General features: G+C 42.3%; 1 protein-coding gene across 1 annotated transcript in view; it reads left to right on the top strand.

Moving 5' to 3' along the window:
- Window positions 1-2,940: 2,940 nt before the first annotated feature.
- The window catches only part of LOC103224467 (leucine rich repeat containing 8 VRAC subunit B), a 53,115-nt gene continuing 42,216 nt past the window's right edge, over window positions 2,941-13,839 (top strand). Inside the window, exon 1 of the mRNA XM_007978029.3 lies at window positions 2,941-2,993. The gene's annotated coding sequence lies outside the window, so the exon portion shown is untranslated. The remainder of the gene's footprint in view (window positions 2,994-13,839) is intronic.

Genomic DNA, 13,839 nt, shown 5'->3' with positions numbered 1-13,839 from the left:
GACCAAACTGTAGTGATTGTTTCATTTTCTATATTTGTGACTTTGTTTATGTCACTGTATAGAGGAACTGGCCACACTTACTGTTCATTCTCATCCCCTTTATCACCTGAGTGTAAAGACCCTACCTTGAGGTATTCTTCAGATGTTGTAGAGACAGAATATTTTCATACTGGCTTCTTCACCAGATTCTCAGCTTGCCAGAAAAGAGCCAGGAGGCTGGATTGGTTATTTTAAGACAAAGTTTAGGGCCAATAAGACAAAGGTAAAGGATGTAGTCCTTTTAAATCCTGCTCCTGTTTCAAAAGTTTAAGTTCCCTTCTCTCCATAACGCATTTTCTGACTACTTACACCCATGTTGTTCAATCTTCATTTCCTTTGAGAAGAAGATGCCCTTGTTTTCTGTGTTCATTTAAGTTGTGGGCTGCTGGGGTCAGGCACCAAGTTTTATGCTTCTTTGGTATCATCCATGATGTCTAGCACACGGCTGGGCACGTAATAAGTACTGTGAGACAAAAACGGAATCTCTGGACCCCAAACTCACTATGTCAAAGGAAAAGTTAAGCTTTTCCTTTGAAACTGAGTCACTAAAAAAACTGCCTTCTTTTGTTATCAGGTAGCTGCAACAATAAAAGGCCACATATCTCCCCAGATAGGCTCCCTCACAAATTGCTTACAGAGAAATTCCTTATAGGTCCCTAAATCTTTCAGAATGCATATCTCTCCTATAAATGAGCCCTAAAACAGAGTGAATCTCACTATAACAATAAAATAACAGCTCATCTTCACAGGTATGGTTTAAGGACAAGACATCATCCCTCTGCCCACCTCAAGACAAATTCATAATTGACTTTCCCCCTATTTTCACGTTTATCTTATGTAAAATGTAGATTTACTGAGCATGAGGGGAACACATAATCACCATTCCTCTACCCACTCCTCACATGCAAAATGTGAATTCACTGGGCACTAATCAAAGCCTCACAAGAACGTAACTTCTTCCCTCATTGCCTACCCTCCCACTTCCCTTTTTTTTTTCTTTTCTCCTTCCCCTCCTGCTGGCTCTTTCCCCTTTAAATATTGAAGTCCTCAAAACTCTATTTGTAAAAGGCAGAGATCACAGACGTTCCTGTATTTGTGCTTTTTCCTGGTAAATGTCCTTAACCTTGGCAAAATAAACCTCTAAAACGATTGAGACCTGCCTGTCATTTTTTTGGTGCTTAATATCACTATTTTAGACTTGGGTAAATCTGGCTGTGGAAGTAGTGACAGAGTCTTTTAGAATTTTCTTCTACCAAAAATAATTAATCAGAAAGTCCCTGAGAGAATTTCAGATATTTCTGTAAGGATCAAACCTAAATTTAAATACACTCATAGATCTGTTCATAATCCCAGTGTCTCACACATATAAACTCAATAAAAATTTACTGAATGACCAAGTGAAGAAATGTTCTTTCAGCTTTTCCTTTGAGACTCAGAAAAAAGATATCTGCAATTCCAGAATGGACTGAGTGAACAAGAACAGATCAGTGACACAAAGACAGCCTTCTTTTTCCCTTTCAGGGTGACTCAAATTGTAGTCCTAATCTGAACAGTGTGAGACACAACTCCGTCTCATATAACTCGATAGTGCATTTGCTATACTCCCATTTACACAAACTGCTCAGATGCCCCAAATGCTGAGTCTGTTCGCCTTCATTCTATTCCTTTGGGAGATGCCGGTACAAACTTGTTTTTCCTTTCTTTTTTAAATGGAGATGTGATCACCATAGCAACTAAAAGATATAAATCTTGCCTAATTGAATCAGTGTGCTCAAGATAATAGGGCACAAACTGAGTTAAAACTGGGGTGAGGGCAAGAGTGGGGAAATGGATGAAGATGATAAAAATATTTACATCCCTAGAATTTCTGGGTTTGGATTAATTGTTTCATAAGGAATATTTTTGGCCTTCAAATGCAGGGCCACTTGGGAGAGAAGCAGGTGGGGCAGTAGTTGAGGTGTCTCTGCAGTTGATTCGCAGTGAAAGGCAGGTTATGAGTATAGGGACAGCCCTTCGGCCATATGGTCCCCTCCCTATCCCGAGGATAAGGAATTTGAGAGAAGCCAATGGTATTGGAGGGCCAGAATCGAACTTAAGCTGCTTAGTTGGTACAACTGTAAACCCTCCCTCACAGGGGCTGGGCCCTGCAACCTTTCTAAGCAGGGTAAAGAAAGGTAAAGGGACTTCCTTGTCGAAGAGGAGGTTCCCGCGTTCGCACCCTAGCTTTTCCTCAGGGTTCAACACGCGTTATATAAATGCCAAGTTACTCAGGGGCGCACACGTGAGAAGGCTGGGGCCCGACACACGCGGTGTACTGCCGGTCACCGGTGTGGCGCGCCGGGGGTACACACCAGAGCCCCTGTCCCTCCCGCCTCTGGAAAGCAGTCCCCGCTCTTTCCAGCTGCTCCGCGGGGCGTGTGGCTGTGCGCTGCCTCCTGCGGATCCGAGGCTGGGCGAGGGGGCCGCGGTGGCCACATGGCGCGCTCGGGGAGATGGCAGCTGCGCTTTGTTTCCAGCAGTGAGAGGTGAGTCACCGGCTCCCGCAGTCCCAGAGCTGGGCAAACACTCAGGCCCAGGCAGCTGAAAAATTCACAGCAGGAGCAGCTACAGAAGCGGCTGCAGCCTTTTCCTCCTCTTCCTCCTCCTCCTCCGCCACTGCTACCGCCACCGCCGTGGTCGCCGCCTCCACGCCCTGCCTCCGCCCAGTCCCCTCCTCCTCCACCCGCGAACTTAGTCAGCGGTTCGCGCCGCCGCGCGCCCATTGGCCGGCGGAACGCGCCGCGTCACAATGGAGCCGGTCGGAGGCGGTGAGCTGTGCAGCGCGGGGGCTTCCCGCTGAGCCCGCAGCCGCCGGCAGCCGGGAAAGTGCAGGCGCGGGGCCGCCGCCTGCGCGCCCGGAGCGGCCCGGGAGCACGCCGAGGGGAGCGCGGGCGCCTGGGGCTGGAGTCGCGCAGGTAGGTCGGAGCGTGACATCCCGGTTCCAGGAGGGGGAGTCGCGCCGACCGAGGTGGGGAGGAGGAGGACCGGGTACGGGGACGCAGCAGGTGGGGCTGGCCGAGCAGGTGCGGTTACCTGTCCACGCCTCACCTGCGAGCCAGGCTGCGCGTCGGCGGCCCGGCTGCAGAGACGAGTGGCGGCTTCGTTCTGCTCCCTGCCTTCGGGAGAGACAGAGCCCCACACTCAGAGGACCTCTCCTGTGTGCTGGGGTCATTTGGGGCAAGAGGAGTGGGCGGTCGCGTGGAGGCGGTTCCCTCTATCTCCCCCGGGAGTCTTGGCGTTGCACCTGAGCGTGAGTCCTCGGGGCGGGGCGGGAAGCGGGTTCCGCTTTCCCAGGCTGGCGTCTCGCTCCAGGTGAGCGCAACTCCCCTGAGGGTGCCCCCATTAGGTTGCTCTCTTTTGCCCCCTGCACTGGAGCTGTTTATTGGGAACTATTTTACGCTCTTGGATACTCGTTGTTTGCCTATAATTTGGTGGCGGTGTTGGCTGTTGATTTGAGAAAGAAGGGGCAAGCGATACCAGTTTAAAAAGAAGACTCAAGAGTTTCCCCTGAGCTTAGTTGAGCAGGTGCTGAGAGGTTAGAAGGGAGGAGGCTCAGTATTGGCTCATTAATCTGTGTCCTCAACTGACTTCCTAAGGTCCATAGATTGCCTTTAGATGACATTTGTGGAAGACTTTTTTTTTCTTTGTGGTCAAAAAGACACCACTCTAAAAGAACAAAACCGACATGTGAACTTCCTTGAATAAATTCACTTCGCCTAAAGGCAAAACAAACAAAACATCCCACTGATAAAAGATATAAGTATGAACATTTTAAATTGTAAATATATAGCCAAATTAAAACAATTTGTTCAGCGTATATTAAGACATTAAATAGCATGATTTTTATTAAAAGACTTAACCCATTTGCAAATGATATAATAGTCTTTCTAGAACACCCCAGAAATCTAAAAAAAAATATATCTTGATCAGATGATTTTGTCCCCTAAACCTAGGTGTAGGAGTGAGGATGGAAAAGAAGTCAAACTGCAGTATAATTTTTTAAACCATTCCAGTACCCTCTATGTGTACAGGCCACACATCCTGGGAACCCCAAATGCTCTTTGTTTTGTTTGTTTGTTTTGTTTTGAGACAGAGTCTCAGTCTGTTGCCCAGGCTGGAGTGCAGTGGTGCGATCTCCGCTCACTGCAACCTCCACCTCCTGGGTTCAAGTGATTCTCCTGCCTCAGCAGGCGCCCGCCACCACGCCCGGCTAATTTTTATATTTTTAGTAAAGGCAGGGTTTCACTATGTTGGCCAGGCTCATCTCGAACTCCTGATCTCAAATGATCCACCCACCTCGGCCTCCCAGAGTGCTGGGATTACAGGTGTGAACCCAAATGCTCTTTGAATTGTGGGTGCCGGGGCGACTTTCTTTTTCTCCTGGCTTTCCTTGTCAGCAGCTCTACTCAGAGAATATAAAGTGACAGCCAACCCTCCAAGGTAATTGGGCCTGTGTAATTTTAGAATATAAGCCCTAACATGTCTGATACTTCTGTAAGCTAAAAAGAGGTCCCTTCATTCTGGTAGAGAATGGGGGTGATGATGTCATCGAGTGCACCCTTGGGTCATGGCACTTTCCTTAGCCTTAGTATCCCCCAAAACATTTTAAAATCTGCTTGTAGGAATTAAGTTTACCATTCTCTGAAACGTGTTCTCTTTTTCTTCAATTGGTAAGGTGTTCCAACATGTTCAGCCTGTTATGAATCTCTTCACGTTCTGAATGATTTGACTAGTTGAGATTTGCTTTTTGAAATCTCTTCTCTACTGCTGTCACAATTTCCCATTGCTATTTTAATTTTCAGGATCCTCAGAATGAAAACACCAACAGTAATTAAAATGAAAAGGGGCTTAATAAAACTTAAAGGATACTAAGCCCTCCAAGTATTTTAGGCTAATCTATGTGAGCATTTTCCTGCAGTGGCCTGAAATTTGTTATTTTTTGTTGTTTTCTGAAGTTTAAGGGGGGAAATATTTTAAAATTTAGAACATCCTTGCTTTAGCCAAACTTTTTCTAATAAACAAGGGTTTTTGTTTTTGTATTTTAGTTTTCAAATTCTTCTGATGGTACCTGAGTATTTTATGTTTTCTGGATTTTTTACTATTCATAGCCTGTTTAATCCAATCCCCGATTTTCATTTGGTGTGTCTCTAAAGTTGAATTCTCAAATTTTACTCTTATTTCTCCTTCCCAGCATCCTTCTACCACACACTGATATTTTTAGAAATGAATGCATTCTGATTCTGTCATGTTATTACACACTTGGTGGAATGATTTGCATTGCCTTGCATGTAGCAGATTCCCTACTGCTATCCTGACTCCCAGACCACTGGGTACATCAGCAAACAGTTCAGACCTGTGACCATTCAGGAGGAATTTGGGAGACCCAGTTATAGTGTAGAATTTATTTAACCATTTGTAAAATGCCTTCTAATTTGTGTCATATCTGTTTTCATATTGCTGCCTTTTATTGCTATTGCCTGCTTTCATTTTATTCCCCATCCGTATTTTCTAAACTTCCTACATGCCTTTATTATGACTTAATTTCTCTGGTGTTTAAACTAATGCCTTTGGCAGACATAATAACCTATTTTTCTTTTTCTGATCATTAAGATTGATCTTAAATAAAATTAGGCCTAGCTCCAATCATTGATCTCTCTCCTGAGTTCTTATCACTGTGGTTCATTTAGAAACTGAACAAAGGGTAACAATAAACTCCCTGTTCTATGACTGCCTTTCCTTTAGGATTCTACTGAATTGCAACACAATTTACATTTACTCCTTCAATGCTGCCAAGAACCTGAGCAAAGGAAATTAATAAAAATGAGTTGTCAGGGCTTCAACCTTGACCTTTCCCTTTGGCCTTTTTGACTTTTTTGCTGTTTTTGATATGGGTCATGTGATTCTACTTGTTTCTTTCTAGACCGTATATATTTAAACTTCATCTCTTGCTTTTTTTAAATTTCAGAGCCCCTTTAAATTCTTTCTTCTCATCTGTCATCCCGTGACCATTTCCAGGGCTCCGTTCTGCAATGCCTGTTCTTCGACTGACAAGCACAGCATCTTTCACAGACACTGCCAGCTGCACAGCTTCTATTTCTCTTCTGTTTCCACCTCCATGCAGGTGACTGAGATCTTCCTCTGCTCATCTCTGATGGAGACCACATTCTTTATTGCTGAGTAGCATATTCCTTTTGATTCTTTCTCAGGTAGCAGATTTAAGAGCATATTTGAACCTTCCTTATTCTGTCAGATTCCTTTTCAGCATTTTGAAACTTTTTTTTTTTTCCAAAATCTCTTGCAAATTACAAGCAAGAGTTCTTCAAGGTTTTACCTAAGAGAACAAACTTGGCAGACTGACAGGCCTGATTCTGAATTCTGTGCCACCACTTTGGATGAGTTGTGGATTAGTTAAAATTAGTTGCCAGCTACAGAGACTGCAAAGAACAATGGCTTAGTCAAAATGATGCTTGTTTCTCTTTCACATTAAAAAAACTTGCAGAGAGGCAATCTATGGCTGGTATGATGGTTCTACAGTCTTCTGAGAACTAGGCTGATTCTACCCTTTGGATCATCTACCATAAATAAGATGAGGTCCTCAGCTTCATAATCCCAAGATGGAGCTTCAGCCATCACCCCCAAGTTCCAAGTAGCAGAAAGGAGGAAAGAAGGAAAAAAGAAGGAGGGGAAATGCAAGAGCCCATGGTCTCTGAAGGAAAATTCCTGGATGCTGTCATATACTTCTTGTTATATATCATTGCGTAGAACTTAGTAACATGACCTCAGGTAGCTGGAATAGAGACTCGGAAATACTATCCTTATTCCAGACAGTCTTACTCCTAGCTAAATTAAAAAAAAAAGAGAAACTCAGATCCTTAGCAAAAAGTGGGGAATTTTGGAGCTATCCAAACACCATAGCTATCCTAACCCTCTTTTTTCTTGACTAATATTGTCTTTCTCACAGGAGTCTTAGGATTAAAATAAATGTTATACATTAACACATCTAATGTAGTATCTGGCATAAAACATGCTTTCAGTAAATGCTGTTTATGTTGCTCCTTATTTCTTTTCCTTGAATTGTCTAGTTTCTCTGCTACAACATCACTGGCTCCCAAATCCTATTAATATTTTAAATACTTGGACACTTACCCCACTTGGTGTTACCAGACTGCTGTGTTGTATCTTGTCATGGGAGGAGATGAGGTTTTTGAGTGTCAGGGAGCAAGACATTATTACTCAATGTCAGCATTTATTCTTAGCCTAAAAACATGGCCCGTGAAATCAAATAGATCTGGACACAAATCCTCCCTCAGTATGCAACCATAGTCTCTCTCTCTCTCTCAGGTTTTTAAATCTGTAAACTGGATAATAGCTGACTGTTAGGGTTGAATGAAAAAAGTATATAAAGTGCTTAATACTGTCCTCAGTAAAGTGGTAGCTTTTCTTTTTTAATTTGGCCTAACCTGTGTGAACCTTTTCAAAAATCAATACTTATTCTGTTTTTTTAAAAGTTATAAAATTATCTGTAAAATCAGTTTATCACCCAAGTGATAGCAAAATTTTTTCTATCTATTTTGATATAACAAAATACAGAATGGTTAATGATACAGAATGTTTAAGCCTTAACCTTCCTCAGCCTTGAATTATTTTTGGCTGAGCCACTGTCAGAAGCTAAACATTACCACCATTTAAAATATTTCACAGTATTTTTTCTTCAGTAGCTATTAAGCATCTAGTTTATGCCAGGCAATGATGATGAGCAAAAATGCACATGGTCCCCACCCTCATGAAGATCTGGGATCATACTGGGGAGGACAGGTGAATCAATCACTCACTGCAAACAGATGAGAAGTTGTCACTGTGAGATTGCTATAAAGGAGACATTGGTTGGGCATGGTGGCTCATGCCTGTAATCCAAGTGCTTTGGGAGGCTGAGGCGGGCGGATCATCTGAGGTCGAGAGTTCGAGACCATCCCGGTTAACACCGTGAAACCCCGTCTCTACTAAAAATACAAAAAAAAAAAAATTAGCCAGGCGTGGTGGCGGGTGCCTGTAGTCCCAGCTACTCGGGAGACTGAAGCAGGAGAATGGCATGAACCTGGGAGGCGGAGCTTGCAGTGAGCTGAGATCATGCCACTGCATTCCAGCCTGGGTGACAGAGCAAGACTCCGTCTCCAAAAAAATAATAATAAATAAAATAAGAGTATATCATGTATAACTTCTCAATGTGACACTCAGGAATAATCTAATGCTTTTACAGTTTATTTGGGCTATGTTAGCAAACTTTAAATACAGATGCTGTCTTCATACAACAAGCAGATGCATCTGAGACGGCACTGTAAAGTAGTATATTTTTGTAGAGGGTCAGAGGGTTGATCTGCATCATCCTTAGCCAATGGAATTTGAAACCACGTGGCTGAATGGAGAAAGACTGTTGGCAAAAAAATCAGTAGCCCATAAAGCAGCAATGGAAAATGACCACAGGATGGGAAGTATGAGCAGTGTGTTTCAGAGGATTGGGTGACTGGACTAGGCATGGGATGGCCTTCTCAAAGACGTTGGACAACCCCCACAGCCAGTCCCTCTGTACCTTTCCATTTTGCACAGACAGGAACCAGCATGGCAGGGAGTGCTATTGGCAGGTGCATTAGAAGGTTCCATTTCTCCTTGCCATGTCCTGCTGAGCTATTAGGGGAGTTTGTGGGGGAAATGATGCCTCTCTAATCCCTGTAACAGCCTTGGAGGATGGCAGGGAACACTCTACTTTGATGCATCTTCCACATATTGTAGTATTTTCCATGTATTGTGGTATGGCATGACTGAGCCTTGGGGGTTAAACCATGAGCCATTGCACTGCAGAATGTTTCTTGCTCTGAGTCGACAAATTTAAGATAAATTCTGTTCATCTAAAGATTTTAACTTCATTTCTCTTAACAAAACTGAGTTTATTCCTGGCCCCATTTCAATGCTAAAATAAGCAGTCCTAAGCTAAGCAATGACTTGTCTTTGAGAAGCATATGTGGATCATGTAGGGAAGCTTAAATTTTTCCCTGAAGGTTTGATAATTTGAGTCTATGAAACAAAGTGATAATAGCTTCACAGGAAAAAAAAAAAGCTGATAAATTTTATTATGTGCACATGTGTGCACAGGAGTCATGTAAAATATTTTAAAAACTCAAAGAAATGGCCAGATGGTTAATGCTTGTATACCATCTTGAGGTAACAGAAAGAATAGGGGCTGAGAGCATGGCTAAAAACAGGTAATGGTGGTAAATCAGGTTATGGTGGCAAGACAGGTTATGGGAAGGAGAGAAGAGGAGGCCTGGCCAGCAAAGGTGGTCTTGTTATCTAAATGAACCTCTCTGGTAGCAGCCCTCAGATAGAATAGATGGTAAATGTTTCTTTCAGACCTTTAAATCCGTCAGACTCTCAGTTAATCTTTCCTAGATCCAGACAGACAAGGTGAGGCCTCAGAGAAAGCCTGGCTGCATCAATGCAGATACTCTACAGACACAAATCTCCCCAATAAATGACAGCTTTACAGGCCTACTTCTGTTTTGCCCTCCTAACAACCATCTCAAAATATGTCAAAGAAGTATATTTTGGGGTGCGATATTTTGGTTTCCTTCAGTCATCATGCTGTTTCTCAGAGGCACAGTGTTGTGCATGGTGGCCAGGCGTTTGCAGGCAATCCCAAGAGAGTTTATCCTGGCCAGTGGTGCCCTCCGGTGCCAGAGTCTTTCACCCTCCCTCTCCCTGGAATGCCCTTGTAACTTGGACTTCCTGCTTCGGATTTGCCCGGGTATTTGCAGTTCCTCCCTCGGTGGCACACCAAGCTCCTTCCTACCTCAGGAGTTTCTCAGTTGTTGTTCTTTCTGCCTGGAATGCTCTTCCCTTATACATTTCCATGACTACTTTCTGCTCGAGAGTCAGCTCAAATGTGACCTCAGAAATACATTCCCTGGCCAAAAGTACCCGTACCCCCTACCTATGTTCCCATCATAGTCTTTCAAACCTCGGTTTATTGTTTGCTTGCTTGTTTATACTCTATTCCCCTCACCCCCACCAAAATATAAGTTCTGTGAAAGCAAGAACTTTGTCTCCCTTGTTTAACTGCTCTCAAGTCTGGTGTGTAGTAAACGTGCCCAAACTGCTGCATGTGATAGTGGGTGAATAATATTACCTCACTGATATGATTTGGCTGTGTGCCCAGGCAAATCTCATCTTGAATTGTAGTTTACATAATCCCCACGTGTCGTGGGAGGGACTGGGTGGAGATTATTGAATCATGGGGGCAGTTTCCCCCATCCTGTTCTTGTGATAGTGAGCTAGTTCTCACACTATCCGATGGTTTTATAAGGGGCTTCCCTCTTCACTGGGCACTCATTCTGTCTCCTGGCACCCTGTGAAGAGATGCCTTCCATTATGATTGTAAGTTTCCTGAGGCTCCCACAAGCCATGCAGAACTGTGAGTCAATTATACTTCTTTCCTTTATAAATTACCCAGTCTTGGGTATGTCTTCATTAGCAGTGTGAGAATGGACTAATACACCAAGTAGTTATAAAATGGGGATAATAATATCCATGCCACCTACCTCACAGAACATTGAAGATGCTTTCCTCAGAATTTTCTGTTCACCTTTAGATTCTGTGTTTTTGCCAACAGCAATACTATTTACCCAAGTATATATCCCAAGTTTCTTGGAACTCATTCTGGGCTTCTCCTTGCTTTATTCTCCGTACAGTCCTCTTACAGGATTGGTAACCCATTTGTCTAGAGTCTATAACCTTCAAGTGCTTCTATTACTGCCCTTCCTCTACAGCCCATTTTCTGCTGTGAGTCTTCAGGAACACTGCCAGTTATCTTCTAACTGATAATGACTTTGTAGTCTTGAGCATAGTCTCTGCCACCATCACCTACGAATTTATTGTCCACACTGCAGAAAGTAATCTTTCTAAAAGACAAATCTCATCCCATAATTGCCTGGTTTAATAAGCCTTTAATGGCTCCCTATGCCTCAGGATTAAGTCGAAACACCATGGTGTGGCATGTGTGAAAGTCTTCCTTTGTCTGACTTCTGCAGCTCTTCAGCTTCATCTCTTGCCACTCTGTCATCTCTGTGTCCGCAGTGCATGTACCATAGACACAGTGTGCGGTCACACCCCCATACACCAGCTGTCCTAAACTATTTGCAGTACAGGGAGGAAGGTTCTAGATAGCCAGATGGCTTCATTCCGTAGCTTTGTTCCTTCCCTTTATTTGGGATCCTCTTGACAAGCACACGACCATCTTTCAAGGCTCAGTTAAAGCATACCTCTTCTGAAAGACCCTTCCTGACACCTTCTCTCTGCCTGTCACCCCCAACAGCTCCTCATTCCCTCTTCTGTGCGGCTTCTGAGCTATACCTATCATAGTACCTAGGCTAAGGAACATCTTGGCCTCCTCCTGGATGCTTCTTCATGATAAACACTATATTGTGTTCATTTCCTGGGATTCCTGGGCCAGATGTCATACATGGCATACTGTGGGCATGTGGTGAATATCCAGGAGAGAATTAGGGAATAAAATTAGCATAATTATTACCTAGTCTAGGGCTTCATTTCAATAATGTACTTTTGACTGGTATTTGCATAAAATTTTAAAGAATATCTCCTTGAAGGTTAGAAGTAACAAGGTATATTATACATGCCGTTAATAGATATCGGTTGAATAGCTAAAGTACTTTGTTTATGAGCTACGGTTTATTGAACACTTACTGTGTTTAGAGTTCCAGATTTAGCAACTTGTAGGGGATGCTTGAGATGGCTTTTGTACTTTAATGAAATAATCCTGACTTTGGCTTTCTGTTAGAAGTCAAAATTTTAGGTGGTTCACACAGGTTCTTCTTGGCTTACAAGTAGTTTATAACAGTATCTCTGAATGTTTTTGAGTGTCCTCTACAAGGATTTTGAAAAACGATTTGTTCTCATACGTTTTTAAAGTTAATGTCTGAAATTTTTCATCATAATTTTGAATAGTTGCAGACAGTTGCATTTCTAATGTTTTAACTATTGCGTTTTTAAAATCCCTCTTTTAAATGTACCCAATGGAAGTTAAATTAAATACCAAAGTAATTTGATGTCTCTCGTCATCCATTTAAGAAACATAAAAATAAGCTCTTCTAGAAAAGTCAGGAATTTTACATAGATCTTTTTTCTCATGAAACTCATTTTATTCCTCTTCTATTCTATAAAACTTAATCCCAGTGTAACACTGTTGTGATTGAAAGTTTTTCATTGATTATCATGTCTTACTTTTGTGACATACACACACACACTCAGTATATTTGTTTTTAAAAAAGTGACAAGGCTCTAAATGTTGAAAAACATTTCTTTTGAATTGTTGTTATGATTTTTCACTAGTACACAATTGACCAGAACAACACATATAATCAAAGCAAGTGTTTCTTTTTAAATGGAAGTGCTTAAGAAGTCTTGCCATATAAACATATGGAAATGAAGTCAGTATAATTCCATTCTGTCTTCTAATCTCCTGAGTTATATGCCCAAAGATATCTGGTGATTTATCACAAAAACGATTTTTCAATGTTCTATTGCTTGACGATTTGATTAGGTCTTCCTCCAGTGTTGATCTAATCAAAGAAATAGAAACTGCACTCTGACTCCCAAAAGGATTTTTCTCAGGCCTGAAAGTCTTTCACTTTGTCGGTATCTGTAATCCTATGGTTATTTCAAAATGGCCCTCTGCTTGGGGGCCTGGAGATTTTTACACCCCAAGACAATGCACCATAAGTGAACTCCTGAGAAATAAGATGTTTGCCTTTCTTTTTTACTGCAGTAAAAGGGTGAATTTGAAAAGGGGAAAAAGAATATGGTTGGAAAGAGTAAGTAGGACAATATGTATTTTGAAGGAGGTCCTCTTAGGCAGGGTTAATTGATTTTAGAAGTAGATTCCACCACATTGTCAATCACTCCAAATAAGACTCCCAAGCCCCATACCCCAGCTTGAAGATCACTGGTTTGAACACTAAAGAAAATTTTTCAGTCAAATTAGGTATCAACCGTTAGGTCCCTAGTAGGCCAATTTAAAGATTCCCCCTTGGTGTACACAGGGGTATCAGATAGGGAAAGAGCATGGTTAGAACATATCACTCTTTTGGACCCAGGCATGATGGCTGGAGCCTGTAATCCCAGCTACTCAGGAGACTGAGGTGGAAGGATGCCATGAGCTATGATAGCACTACTGCACTCCAGCAAAGGTGACAGAGCAAGACGCTCTTTTACAAAAAACAGTAACAAAAAAGAACATCACCTTTATAAATATACCTAATAGAAACTAATTTGATACTAAAGTGTTTTAGTTACCATCATCCATTTTAAGAATGCATGAACAAACTCACCTAGAATAGTAAGAAATTGTACACAATTCTTTGATACCCATTATTAGACTAGATAGGAAAAGAACATTGGTTAAAGATAACCACACGCTTGACTGACAGTCATCTGGGTGAGTGAGTGACTGGTTTCTAAGAACAAGTCTTAATCCCACTGGGAAAAAAAATGCTTAAGCATTTTATCAAGAAAACTAATTTCTTGGAAGAGTTTGTGAATTCCAGCATGCAAAAAGGTTTGGTCCTGGGCTAGCTTTGGGACATATTTTTTTTCTTTACAGATAAATGCAATTGAGAGGGAAAGGAGTGGACAACAGGTTGGAGTTGGGCCTGGCCATCACCTTGTTGAGTTGGGAGCCTTTCCTGGGGCCCT

Source organism: Chlorocebus sabaeus, chromosome 20, assembly GCF_047675955.1.
Source record: "Chlorocebus sabaeus isolate Y175 chromosome 20, mChlSab1.0.hap1, whole genome shotgun sequence".
Classification (NCBI taxonomy): Eukaryota; Metazoa; Chordata; class Mammalia; order Primates; family Cercopithecidae; genus Chlorocebus; species Chlorocebus sabaeus.
Note: the sequence above shows the minus strand (reverse complement) of the source record. Positions and strands in the feature narration are given on the sequence as shown.